Source organism: Rattus norvegicus, chromosome 13 (genome assembly GCF_021556685.1).
Source record: "Rattus norvegicus strain SHRSP/BbbUtx chromosome 13, alternate assembly SHRSP_T2T, whole genome shotgun sequence".
Taxonomy (NCBI): domain Eukaryota; kingdom Metazoa; phylum Chordata; class Mammalia; order Rodentia; family Muridae; genus Rattus; species Rattus norvegicus.
In genome coordinates this window covers 28,453,422-28,466,138 of record NC_141546.1, presented here as the reverse complement: position 1 = coordinate 28,466,138, position 12,717 = coordinate 28,453,422, and the positions used below count along the sequence as shown (strand labels likewise).

The 12,717-nt window shown below is 39.5% G+C and overlaps 1 long non-coding RNA gene across 1 annotated transcript in view; it reads left to right on the top strand.

Annotated features, from left to right (window-relative positions):
* Positions 1–1,754: 1,754 nt before the first annotated feature.
* LOC148001564 (uncharacterized) overlaps positions 1,755–12,717 on the top strand; it is a 28,653-nt gene continuing 17,690 nt past the window's right edge. Inside the window, exon 1 of the long non-coding RNA XR_015635458.1 lies at positions 1,755–1,997. This is a non-coding gene — a long non-coding RNA (uncharacterized LOC148001564). The remainder of the gene's footprint in view (positions 1,998–12,717) is intronic.

Below are 12,717 nucleotides of genomic sequence, written 5' to 3'. Positions count from 1 at the left end.
ATTGAATAAGTAGGGAGAGAGTGGGCAGCCTTGTCTAGTCCCTGATTTTAGTGGGATTGCTTCAAGTTTCTCTCCATTTAGTTTAATGTTAGCAACTGGTTTGCTGTATATGGCTTTTACTATGTTTAGGTATGGGCCTTGAATTCCTATTCTTTCCAGGACTTTTATCATGAAGGAGTGTTTAATTTTGTCAAATGCTTTCTCAGCATCTAATGAAATGATCATGTGTTTTGTTCTTTCAGTTTGTTTATATAATGGATCACGTTGATGGTTACCATCCCTGCAAGCCTGGGATGAAGCCTACTTGATCATGGTGGATGATTGTTTTGATGTGTTCTTGGATTCGGTTTGCCAGAATTTTATTGAGTATTTTTGCGTCGATATTTATAAGGGAAATTGATCTGAAGTTCTCTTTCTTTGTTGGGTCTATGTGTGGTTTAGGTATAAGAGTAATTGTGGCTTCATAGAAGGGATTCGGTAGTGATCCATCTGTTTCAATTTTGTGGAATAGTTTGGATAATATTGGTATGAGGTCTTCTATGAAGGTTTGATAGAATTCTGCACTAAACCCGTATGGACCTGGGCCCTTTTTGGTTGGGAGACCTTTAATGACTGCTTCTCTTTCCTTAGGAGTTATGGGGTTGTTTAACTGGTTTATCTGTTCCAGATTTAACTTCGGTACCTGGTATCTGTCTAGGAAATTGTCCATTTCCTGTATATTTTCAAGTTTTGTTGAATATAGGCTTTTATAGTAAGATCTGATGATTTTTTGAATTTTCTCTGAATCTGTAGTTATGTCTCCCTTTTCATTTCTGATTTTGTTAATTTGGACACACTCTCTGTGTCCTCTCGTTAGTCTGGCTAAGGGTTTATCTATCTTGTTAATTTTCTCAAAGAATCAACTATTGGTTCTGTTGATTCTTTCTATGGTCCTTTTTGTTTCTACTTGGTTGATTTCAGCTCTGAGTTTGATTATTTCCTGCGTTCTACTCCTCCTGGGTGTATTTTCATCTTCTTGTTCTAGAGCTTTTAGGTGTGCTGTCAAGCTGCTGACATATGCTCTTTCCTGTTTCTTTCTGCAGGCACTCAGCACTATGAGTTTTCCTCTTAGCACAGCTTTCATACTTGTTTATTTATGTTTTCCTGGAATTCTTTCAGGGATTTTTGTGTCTCCTCTCTATGGGCTTCTAATTGTCTATTTATGTTTTCCTGGAATTCTTTCAGGGATTTTTGCGATTCTTTCAGGCATTTTTGCGATTCCTCTCTGTAGGCTTCTACTTGTTCTCTAAGGGAGTTCTTCACGTCTTTCCTGAAGTCCTCCAGCATCATGATCAAATATGATTTTGAAACTAGATCTTGCTTTTCTGGTGTGTTTGGATATCCCATGTTTGTTTTGATGGGATAATTGGGCTCCAATGGTGCCATGTAGTCTTAATTTCTGTAGCTTGGGTTCCTGCACTTGCCTCTCGCCATCAGATTATCTCTAGTGTTACTTTGTTCTGCTATTTCTGACAGTGGCTAGACTGCCTGTAGAGGGCCGCAATACGTTCGCCACCACTAGATGGCGCTGTCTTCCACTGCGCCCCACGTGGTAGGTCTGGATAGACTTCGCCATTATAAGATGGCGCCAACCTTCGCCGCGCCAGCCGGCCCCCTTTCAGGTAGTTAACTGTGCGCATGTGCAAGAGTGCCTTCGTGCCAGGTCTTTGCCCACTCCGGGGCGTGCCTTATGAGATCATGGGTAACAACCAATCAGGTGTGGGTGCGCTGCACGAGGGTTTTATAAGCGCCCCATGTTGGCGCGGCGTGGCTTTTCCTCTTCTAAGATTAATAAGGTGGTCACAGTAAGGATTTCTAATGTCCACGTGCTCCTTGCCGGCGAAAAGTGAGCGCGGGATATTTGGTGCCGAAACCCAGGACACAGAAAGCTACATCATCGCCGGTGCCAAGAGGAAGCCTCCGTTTCACGGAAGAAATCCAGAAGCTGTGGAATACAGGTAAAAAGAACTCTGAGAGACAATGTTTAGCCCTGATGTGCTCCAGCTCAGTCCCCTGCCGGACGCGGCAGGTGCCGCTATGGTTGCTCTGGCAACCCTCGAGTTGTTTCTATTGACCTTTGAGTTTCTAGCTACAGCCAAACGGCGTCAGAGGTCGCGTGGGAACTGCCCAGCTGTAACAGCAAAGCGGAGAGTGTTGGGGGAAGGGCGAGACAAAAAAGTATCAGAAACAGAGGATAGTGAAAAGTTGCAACGAACTGATCGATCTCAAGCACCAGATACTTCCAATTTGGAAGTGAAAGATTGGGGAAAAAACGCCCCGGGTGAGAAAGGAGGAGGTAAAAGGAACACAGTATTTTGGGAGAAAAACTTTGTCTTAGTGCTTATGAAAGGTGTAATTAAGCTCCCGCACAGGCTCTGGGGACGCCGCGGCATCCGGGCGCTGACGCGACAGCTTTACAGAGTCATACTGATCAGATTTGATAGAGGCAGACCGCCTGAAAATTTATTCAGGAGAATCAAACAAAAGGACATCTCAGTGCCCGTGCACAGCCTGATAGAGATAAAATAATTGGGTTGTGAGTAAAAATACTCAGGGCTGTGTTTCACTTCTATACCATTGGCGAATGTCGGTCGTACTGCTCAGATATCTCTCAGTGTCTTACAGAATTGGGTTTCAACACGTTGGTGGACTAGTCCAGGAATTGAGACAATCCATCGCCCATATCAGCTCCACTCGAGTGGATAGTCACCGTGAACACCATCTGGTTTTTTCCCTATTTGTCTATTGTTTGTCTCTGGTGCACCAGGATGTCCCCATGTCTGTCAGTGTATGTCTGTGGTTTTTGTTTCTCGTTGTCTAAAAGTTTTATGTTTCATGTTCAAAAGAAAAAATGGTAAAAACTTTATCTGCCGGTCGTGCACACCTTGACTTGGTTTTAACTCGTTTCAAAAAAGAACAAATTAATAAAAAAGTTTCAATCAGGTTTTTAAAGCCCTGTGCCTGGAGCCAGGTGTCTAGATTAGCTGGAGAAGCTGACCAGAAGCTAAGCGTCTGCACGAGCTGATCTTAAAAGCGCCAACAGCTTCTTCATACAAGAGTTGATAGCTGTTTCTCTTAAAAAAAATCCCTGACTTATTACTTGACTCAACAGGTGACAAGGTGCTTCTCTTAAAATCATAGACAAAAGGGTAAAAATGATGTTTGGTCTATATATTAAAGATAGGTGTAGCCATTTCAATTTTGTTTCTCATTGGTTTTAAATGTATAAATATGCTCTACTTGCCTTGGTTATGGACTATTGGCTTTCAAGTTATTGGATATGGTTAAAAAGGTATAATATTGGTAACAGAAAGTTGACATAAAGCTGATAATCTAGATGGAGTCATTCTAGATAGCGTGTGACATGGGCCAACCTAGGGAGACAGGTCTAAATTGAGGTAATATTTTTATGGAACTCTTATCCTAGAAACCAGGCTTCTAAAAGAATTTAGGACATTGTCCCTTGTTGAGGTATTGGAGACCACACCATTGTGCATCCAAATGTAAGAATTGACAGTCAAACTTTGTAACATAATAGATAGACCTGGGGTGCCTTGGAGACTAGATTGTTTGTTGGAGGTTGAGTTTTGCTTTCCAAAGTTGTGGCTTGCCCTGAAGTTATCTGTATTCTAATGCTAATTTCCACTGCCCGGAGAACAGCTGCCTAGTCAGGTACTCAGAACTCAGGTGACCACGTGGCTGTGTTCTGGTGTTACAAAGAGAACTTAAAGATTGTGACTTAGGATTGCCAGTGTTACATTGACTAACTCAAACTTATTTTTAATTAAGGAAAAATCAAACAGGTAGAGATTGTTACAGGATTTATAAGGATTGATGAGGTTTTAGAACTTGTGAGAGCATTACAGCCAGTTTCCTTACTCCAACTGCCATTTCAAGACAGATATAGAGGATTGATTTTATACAATTTGTTTTCGTCATAACAATTGTGAGTTTTCATTTCATGATCTTGCTTATAGTTTTAGAGAGCCCATAAAGTGATATCATTAAGAATGTCTAACAGCCTCATATTAGGTAATTTTGTTGCTTCTTCAGTGTAAGAAGTTAGAACTTAAATCTTTCAATGTATATGGAAATTTTTACTACAAACTTTGCTCTCAAAATGAGCTTTAATATTTGGGAAGTAGCTGTTACACTACTCCGGATAAGAATATTTAAAGCTAATTTTAAGCTTCTAAAGATATGTTAATTGGCTAAGTACCTCACCTTACCAGAGGACTTAGGTCTTTGTTATACACATTGGAGATAAAGCTTCAGCTGTGTTAGTACAGAGTTGTGGACTAGAGTCATGGAAGTATTTTAAATAGAAACCTGGTAAAACATATCTTATTCCAAACAACAGTTAATTGGTTATTACAAAATACTGATATTTGGCCTATTACATATACAAATTTTTCAGGCAAAATTGATAATTTTACTCTTTACATGCTTTTGTACTTCCTGTATATTTGTGCATACAACCCATAGGAAAAGCGCTTACTGTATTTATAGGTGGTTCATCTAATGAAAAGGGTACATGTATGATTGGATCACTTGTTTATTCTCTTGAGTTTCTATTGCTTCAACACAGATTATTAAATTACGTAGTTTAGCCACTGTTTTTAAATCAAGCTTTCAATTCATATACTGATAGCCAATGTGTGGCTTGTGGTTTACAATTGATTTCAATTACTTAATGCTTTATTAGAGACAGGTTTTCTACTTAAAATCAGTGAGTGATTTCAGTGTAAAATGTCTGACAACTCACTGTCCCTTCAGTGCTCTGGCTCAGACAACTAAACAAAACCATAGACCCAGCTCTTTAAAAATGGTAATAGAGTTGATAACACACCCTCAGGAAAAGAGGAAGACTACATTTGTTTACTTTCAACTCCCAGCTTCACCCTGCCAGCTCAGAGATTTCTAGGAAGACTGAATCTGGACAATATTTACAAGATTTGACATTTCTAATTAATGCTTATGTTTAGGTAATTAAAGTTTGTGAGGTGCTAGAGAAATGGCTTAGTGGTTAAGAGCACTAAATACTGTTCCTTTATAGGACATTTAAGAACTCAAACTAGATTGCCTAGGCTCTTTAGCAAGGGAGGACAAGATACCAGACAGATTATAGTCCTTACATAAGAACAATTAGTGAAAAAATCTCATTCTTTATATATCCAATACAATTATGCTAGAGACAATATTTTGGTATACAAGTCAATTTATAAATACAAGTGCTCAGTGTCCTCAACTTAATCCTCGAGGACTTACCTTAATAAATAATATCTTTACTATATCTTAATAAATAAAAAGAGGGAGTTATCCCTGTATGCTAAATAATGCTCCTTTTATTTCAATTTTAAAATTTTGGATGCCAAAGTTTATGGCACCCTACAACTAGACATACTTCTGCCTAGGTGAAATAGAGAGATCCACTTATTGACATGTTCCTGTCCAGATATTTTATATGGGGAAGAGGGAATGTTTGTGTTTTTTCTACAGGATGCTACAAGAGTGTGCCAGCTGCCTGAGTGGTTGCTGAGACTTGCTGATCCTGGTTCGGGTCCCTGGAGTCATTCCTCTGCCCTGAGAGGAAGATAGAAGATTCCCCTTCATCCTTTGTCATCACAGAGATTTTGCCGTTGCTGCAGTCAGTGTTACCGCTGCGTGTGTTCCCGTCCCACTGTGGCCTACGATCAGACTCTGTACACTGCTGCTTCCTGGAGAAGACTGGACTCCAGCTGTTACCCCTGTCCTTTCATTTCCCTGGTGACTCTTGCTGCCTTAACTGGTAACTGTTGTTGTCATTTTACAGACTGTAGCTTCACAGAAAGCCATCTGTATAAAGCTACAGTGACTGGAGAACTCTGTCCTGGTTATACAGATCTCAGAAATGGTTCCATTGTCTGCTGGTTGTTCCAGAGAAGAATGACAGATCCTGAACTGTCCTAGAAAAGACCTTGACACTTTCGCTGCTATTGTAGCAGCCATTACTGCTGCAGACATTGTGTCTGCAGTGTCTAGAGTTATCCTCCCCCAATCTATTGTTAGACAAGTACAGTGGGTGAACTTTCTGGAGTAGTTACTAACAATTGGGAATTCAAAATTTTATTATAAGAGCAGCTTGACTACGGCCCTTGGTGGTAACAGCTGAGGAGGACCATATGAGGTGCTCACTACTTATCGGGAGTGGCTCTGTTTGATGCAGCCCTAAGCTGTGGATCAGTATTCATACCATGGTTGGTTTACAAACTCAGATCTCAACAGTAACGTGACAAGGCCATTATCACTCAAGCACTTGTGGCCATTGTACAAAGGGCCTCCCCTGGAATTTGGTTATCTTGTTCAGGATTTACTCTGTATCTGAGTTCCCTGCTCCTACACCCCATGGATCTGTGGGTCCATTACACTGGGAGGAGAGGGATACTCTCTGGATCTGAGTTCTCTGCTCCTGCACCCCATGGATCTGTGGATCCATTACACTGGGATTGAGAGAGACTCAGTGTTCCTTTGATCAGCCCTTACACATCGCTGAGGTTTCCTCATTGCACACAATAGGGTGATCATTTCTGCTATAAAATTATATAAATTATAAGGGTGAGATGTAGAGGGCCGCAATACGTTCGCCACCACTAGATGGCGCTGTCTTCCACTGTGCCCCACGTGGTAGGTCAGGATAGACTCCGCCATTACAAGATGGCGCCAACCTTCCCCGCGCCAGCCGGCCCCCCTTTCAGGTAGTTAACTGTGCGCATGTGCAAGAGTGCCTTCGTGCCAGGTCTTTGCCCACTCCGGGGCGTGCCTTATGAGAACATGGGTAACAACCAATCAGGTGTGGGTGTGCTGCACGAGGGTTTTATAAGCGCCACATGTTGGCGCGGCATGGCTTTTCCTCTTCTAAGATTAATAAGGTGGTCACAGTAAGAATTTCTAATGTCCACGTGCTCCTTGCCGGCGAAAAGTCGCGCGCGGGACAACTGCCCTATAAGCCTGTATGTCAGGAGTGCTGTAGACCTGTTTTCCTGTTTTCTTTCAGCCTGTTATGGGAACAGAGTATTCTGCTTTCGGGCGTGTAGTTTTTCCTCTCTACAGGTCTTCAGCTGTTCCTATGGATCTGTGTCTTGAGTTCACTAGGCAGGTCTCTTGCAGCAGAAAAGTTGGTCTTACCTGTGGTCCTGAGGCTCAAGTTCGCTCGCGGGGTGCTGCCCACGAGCTCTCTGCCAAGGCAGCAACCAGGAAGATCTGCGCCGCCGTTTCCGGTAGCTTCAGTGCACCAGGGTTCCAGATGGCGTTTGGTGTTTTCCTCTGGCATCCTAGATGTGTGTGCAGAGTGCAGTCTTTTCTGGTTTCCCAGGCGTTTCTGCTTCTCTGAAGTTTTAGCTCTCCCTCCCATGGGATTTGGGTGCAGAGAACTGTTTATCCGGTCTGTTTCCGCAGGTAAACTTTCTAAACAGGCCAATATCCCATAAGGAAATAGAAGAAATCATTACAAACCACCCCACTAAAAATAAGCCCAAGACCAGATTGTTTTAGTTCATAAATCTCCCAGACCTTCAAAGAAGTAGTGATACCAATATTCCTCAAATTATTCCATGAAATAGAAAGAGAAGGAACACTACCTAACTCATTCTATGAAGTCACGAGTACTCTGATACCTAAACCACACAAGGACCCAAACTAAAAAGAGAACTTCAGACCATTCTTACTTATAAATATCAGTGCAAAAATACTTAATAGAATCCTTGCAAACTGAATCCAAGAACACATCAAAACCATCAAGTAATCTTCAACCCAGGGATACAAGGTTGGTTCAATATATAAAAATCCATTAGTGTAGTCCACCATATAACCAAACTTAAACACACACACACACACACACACACACACACACACACACACACACAAAACAAAAAACAAAAAACAAAAAACAAAAAACCACACACACACCATGATGCTCTCCTTATATGTAGAAAAAGCATTTGGCAATATACTACCCCACATCATGGTAAAAGTATTGGAGACATCAGCAAGTCAAGATCCATGCATAAACATAATAAAAACAATTTACTGCAAACCAACAGCCAATATCAAATTGAGTGGAGAAATATTTGAAACAAACCTACTAAAATTGAGGACAAGGCAAGGATTCCCACTTCCCCATATTTATTCAATGAAGTTCTCAAAGTGCTAGCTAGGACAATAAGACAACAAAAAGATATCAAGGGGATGAAATTTGACAAAGAAGAAATAAAGGTATCACTATTTGCAGATGATACAAAAGTCTACATCAGTGACCGCAAAAATCCTACCAGAGAAGTTTGCCAGCTGATAAACAACTTCAGCAAAGTAGGCAGATATACAATTAACTTAATAAGTCAGTAGCCTTTCTTAATAGGAATGATAAACAGGCAGAGAAAGGAATTAGGCAAACAACTTCCTTCACAATAGGCTCAGATAATATAAAATATCTTTGGGTAACTCTAATCAAACAGGTGGAAAACCTTTATGATACGAACTTCAAGTCTCTTAAGAAAAAAATTGAAGAAAATCTCAAAAAAAGGAAAAACCTCCCATATTCATAGATTAGCAAAAGTAATAGTCAAAATGGCCATCCACCAAAAGCAATCTACAGATTCAATGCAATTCCCATCAAAATCACAGCATAATTCTTCAAAGACATTGAAAGAGCAATTCTCAAATTCAACTGGAAATCCATAAAAGCCAGAATAGCAATAACTATTTTTAACAATAAAAGAATGGCTAGGAGAATTACCATCCCTGACTTCAAGCTCTACTACAGAGTAACAGTGATAAAAACTGCATGGTATTGGTACAGAGACAGACAAATGGATCAATGGAATAGAACTGAAGACTCAGAAATAAAATCACACAGTTACACATACTTAATCATAAAAAAAAAACAAAAAAATACAATGAAATAAAGAAAGCATCTTCAATAGATGGTGCTGTTCTACCTGGCTGTATATATGTAAAAAAATTAAAATAGACCCTTATTTGTTACCATGCACAAAGATCAAGTACAAGAGAATCAAAGACCTCAACATAAAATCAGATATACTGAATCTAATGGAAGAACATATGGGAAAGAGTCTTGAACTCATTGGCACAGGGGGAAATTTCCTAAATAGTACTCAAATGTCTCACACTCTATGATCAAGAATTTATAAATCAGATCTAATGAAGCAAGAAAACCTCTGTAAGGCAAAGGACATAGTCAATAAGACAAACTGACATCCTATAGACTGGAAAAAAATCTTCACAAATGCCACATCTGATAAAGGGCTAATATCCAAAAAAATATAAAGAAAAAAAAGCAAGCCAATTAAAAAAATGGGGATTAGAACTAAACTTCAAATTCATAACAGTGGAAAGTCAAATGGCTGAGAAGCACCTTAAGAAATGTTCAAAATCCTGAGTCATCAAAGAAATGCAAATCAAAACAGACCTTACATTCCACCTTACACCAGTCAGAATGCCTAAGATCAAAACCTCAGGTGACAACACATGTTGGCAAGGATGGAGAGAAATAGAAACACTCCTCCATTGCTGCTGGGATTGATTGCAAACTGATACAACCAATCTGGAAATCCATTTAGAGGTTCCTTAGAAAATTGGAAATAGATCTACCTAAATATCAAGAAATACCATACTTTGGAACATACCCCAAGGATGCCCCACCATACCACAGGGGCGCATGTTCCATTATATTCATAATGACCTTATTTCTGATAGCAAGAAGCTGCAAACAAACCAGATGCCCCATGATAGAAGAATGGATGCAGAAAATGTAGTCCATTTACACAATGGAATACTACTTAGCTATTGAGAATGAGGACATCCTGAGTTTTGCAGGGCAAACGGATGAAAATAGAAAATATCATCCTTTGTGAGGTAACTCAAATCCAAATTATGTGTATAGTATGTTCTCTCTAACAAGTGGATATTAGCAAAAAAAAAGTACTGAATACCCAAGAGAGAGTCCACAGATTTCAGAAAATCAACAAGTTGAAGGGTCCAATTGATGATGCCTCACTTCTACTTAGGAGATAGAAGAAAACAACCATAAGGAGGGACATAGTGAGGGTCATGGGAGGATCGGGATGATCTGGTATTGGTTGGGGGAAAGGGACTACAGCCGTGAGGCCTTGCAGAAAGAATAGAAACAGGTGACCTTGGGAGGATGGAGGTTCAGAGCACCCTCCAGAACATACTAGAGACAGAGATAGTGAGAAACTCTCAGGATTCTAAGGGGTAGGGACCCTATAAGACATGCCCTACAGTGGGGAGAGGCAACTTCTTAAGCATACCTACAGCAGAAAGACAGGGCATCAAGTGAGGGATGGGGTTGCTATCCTACAATCAGAACTCTGACCCATAATTCTCCTATCTGAAAGAAATGCAGGGATGGGCATAGAGAAGAGCCTGAAGAAAAGATGGTCTAATGGCAAGCCCAAAGTGGGATCCAGCTTAAGAAGAGGTCTCAAGACCTAAGACCAGTACTGAGGTTTTAAGGTGCTCAAAAAAGGGGACCTATCATGGCTGCCCTCTAAAAGACCCAACAAGCAGTTGGAAGCATCATGTGCAGATGTGTGCATCCAACCAATGAACAGAATCTGCTTGCCCCCTCTGGTTGAAGTAGGAACAAGCTGGAGGAAGATGGAAGGAGGGCATCTATGTAAGAGGACCTGAAATCTCAATTAACCTGAACCCCAAGATCTCTCATACACTGGGTCACCATCCAGGCAGCATATACCAGCTGAGATGACGCCCCCAATACATATATAGCAGAGGTTTACCAGGTCTGGGTTCAACCAGAGAAGATGCACCTATCCTTCAAGAGACTGGAGGCCCCAGAAAGTTTAGATGTCTGATGGTGTTGGGTATGGGTGGGGACATCCTTGAGGAGAGTTGGGCGGGGGTATCAGAGAGGAGGTGTGAATTATAGGATGGACAGGGTTGGGAATAAATTTGGAGTGTAATAATAAATGCCCTTCTTAAGATTTTCTAATAGATGTACTGAAATAGAAAATACTAAGTGCTTAGACATACATTACCCTCACAAGTAATTTACTTCCTAAAAAATAGATTATTATTTATGAAATACATTGAAAGCAATACTCATTAAGCACTTTGAGCACTGTAGCTAAGTATACTAAATAAATGACTAACCAAATTTTAATTAAATAATTTTGTGTATTTTCTTTGAATCATAAGATAATATATGAGGTTATCAAATATATAACATCAAATATAGCTCAGGTCATTTTAATTAGTATGAATAGTAATTATACACAAATGATATTATAATTCCCTAGCACAAGTGAATGATTTGACAGGAATATAAGTGTTTGGCAAGCTTTAGTTTGCAAAGAAGCTAATTGTCAATATGATCAGATCACAATTGGAAACTTTGTTATAACTTGTATATATTCGAAATACTTTGCAAATAAATTATTTCTATCATTCAATTTTACATTAGATCCATTATTGATTGAACGACTGAAAACCGAGTGACAAATGTTAGACATACTCATGGTGCAATGTGTTGCAATACCTAATGATACGAGTAGAAGAGCCCTAGTGCCCAGCTTTATTATGCTAGTGTTAGCATGTTATATGGAATTGATTTTGCTCTATTATGTCATACTTTGAATTTCCTTAATCAACAAAGACAATACCAATAAAATATTATCTTTGTCACCTAGTTTAGTTAAGAGGTTCTTGTTCAATTTGGTAGGTCAAGAGCAAACATCAACTTAGGTATTCATTCTTACATGCAGAAACATTGTCTTTGTGAACCTCATTGAAGAGTACATTTGCTCTCATTTTAATATGAAGTGTGATTTAAGGTTATAAAAGCACAATTGACTCTGGTGGAAGTACTTTTGAGAGCACCTTTTCTCAAAATCATTACAGGAAATAAACAATTTCAAAATCAGCAAAAGTTTAGAATGAATATGTTTGATAATGCAAGTGGTCAACATACAGTGAAGAAAAGAGTACAGAGTTCTAAATGGGATACCTATAATCATACTGCTCTATACAAGGCACTGGTATCCTTGTAGAAGGGCAGGTGAGAGGATTCTAAGAACCAGAAGTATTGTGTGCTACAAGGAAGCAATGTTTCTCATGTGAACATGTAGTTGCTATGACACCAAGTACAAACTTTAGCCAAACAAAATCCAACATTGCTGGGGCAAAGTGGTCACAATGCTATATCACAGCCGAGGAATCAATAGAAACTAATAACTACTAAGACAGTAAGAGTTGATTTTGTTTAGCTATATTGTGTCTATTAGGTTTCATATCTAAGGTAATTTAGGCAGCACAAATTGAACTTAACTGGTTTGAAAAAGAAAGAAATAGAAAGTTTGTTGGATATAGAGGTGGAAGGGTGATCTAGAGAAGTTAAGAGAGGGGAAAGAATCCTATTATACATTGACTTTGTAAATTAGATCCAAGTTCAGGGAGTCTAATGTCAGAAAATTTGTTGTCAGCAAATTTAGAATATAGTACAATTTTGGAAAATGCAACAAATCATTCTTTCAGTCCAATTCATTTTAAATGCCACATTTAGTAGATTTCTGAGGAATTTGAGGAATGCGTATATTTAAACTTGTTCTAAATGTATTATATTTGTACGTATCATAACTACAAAAG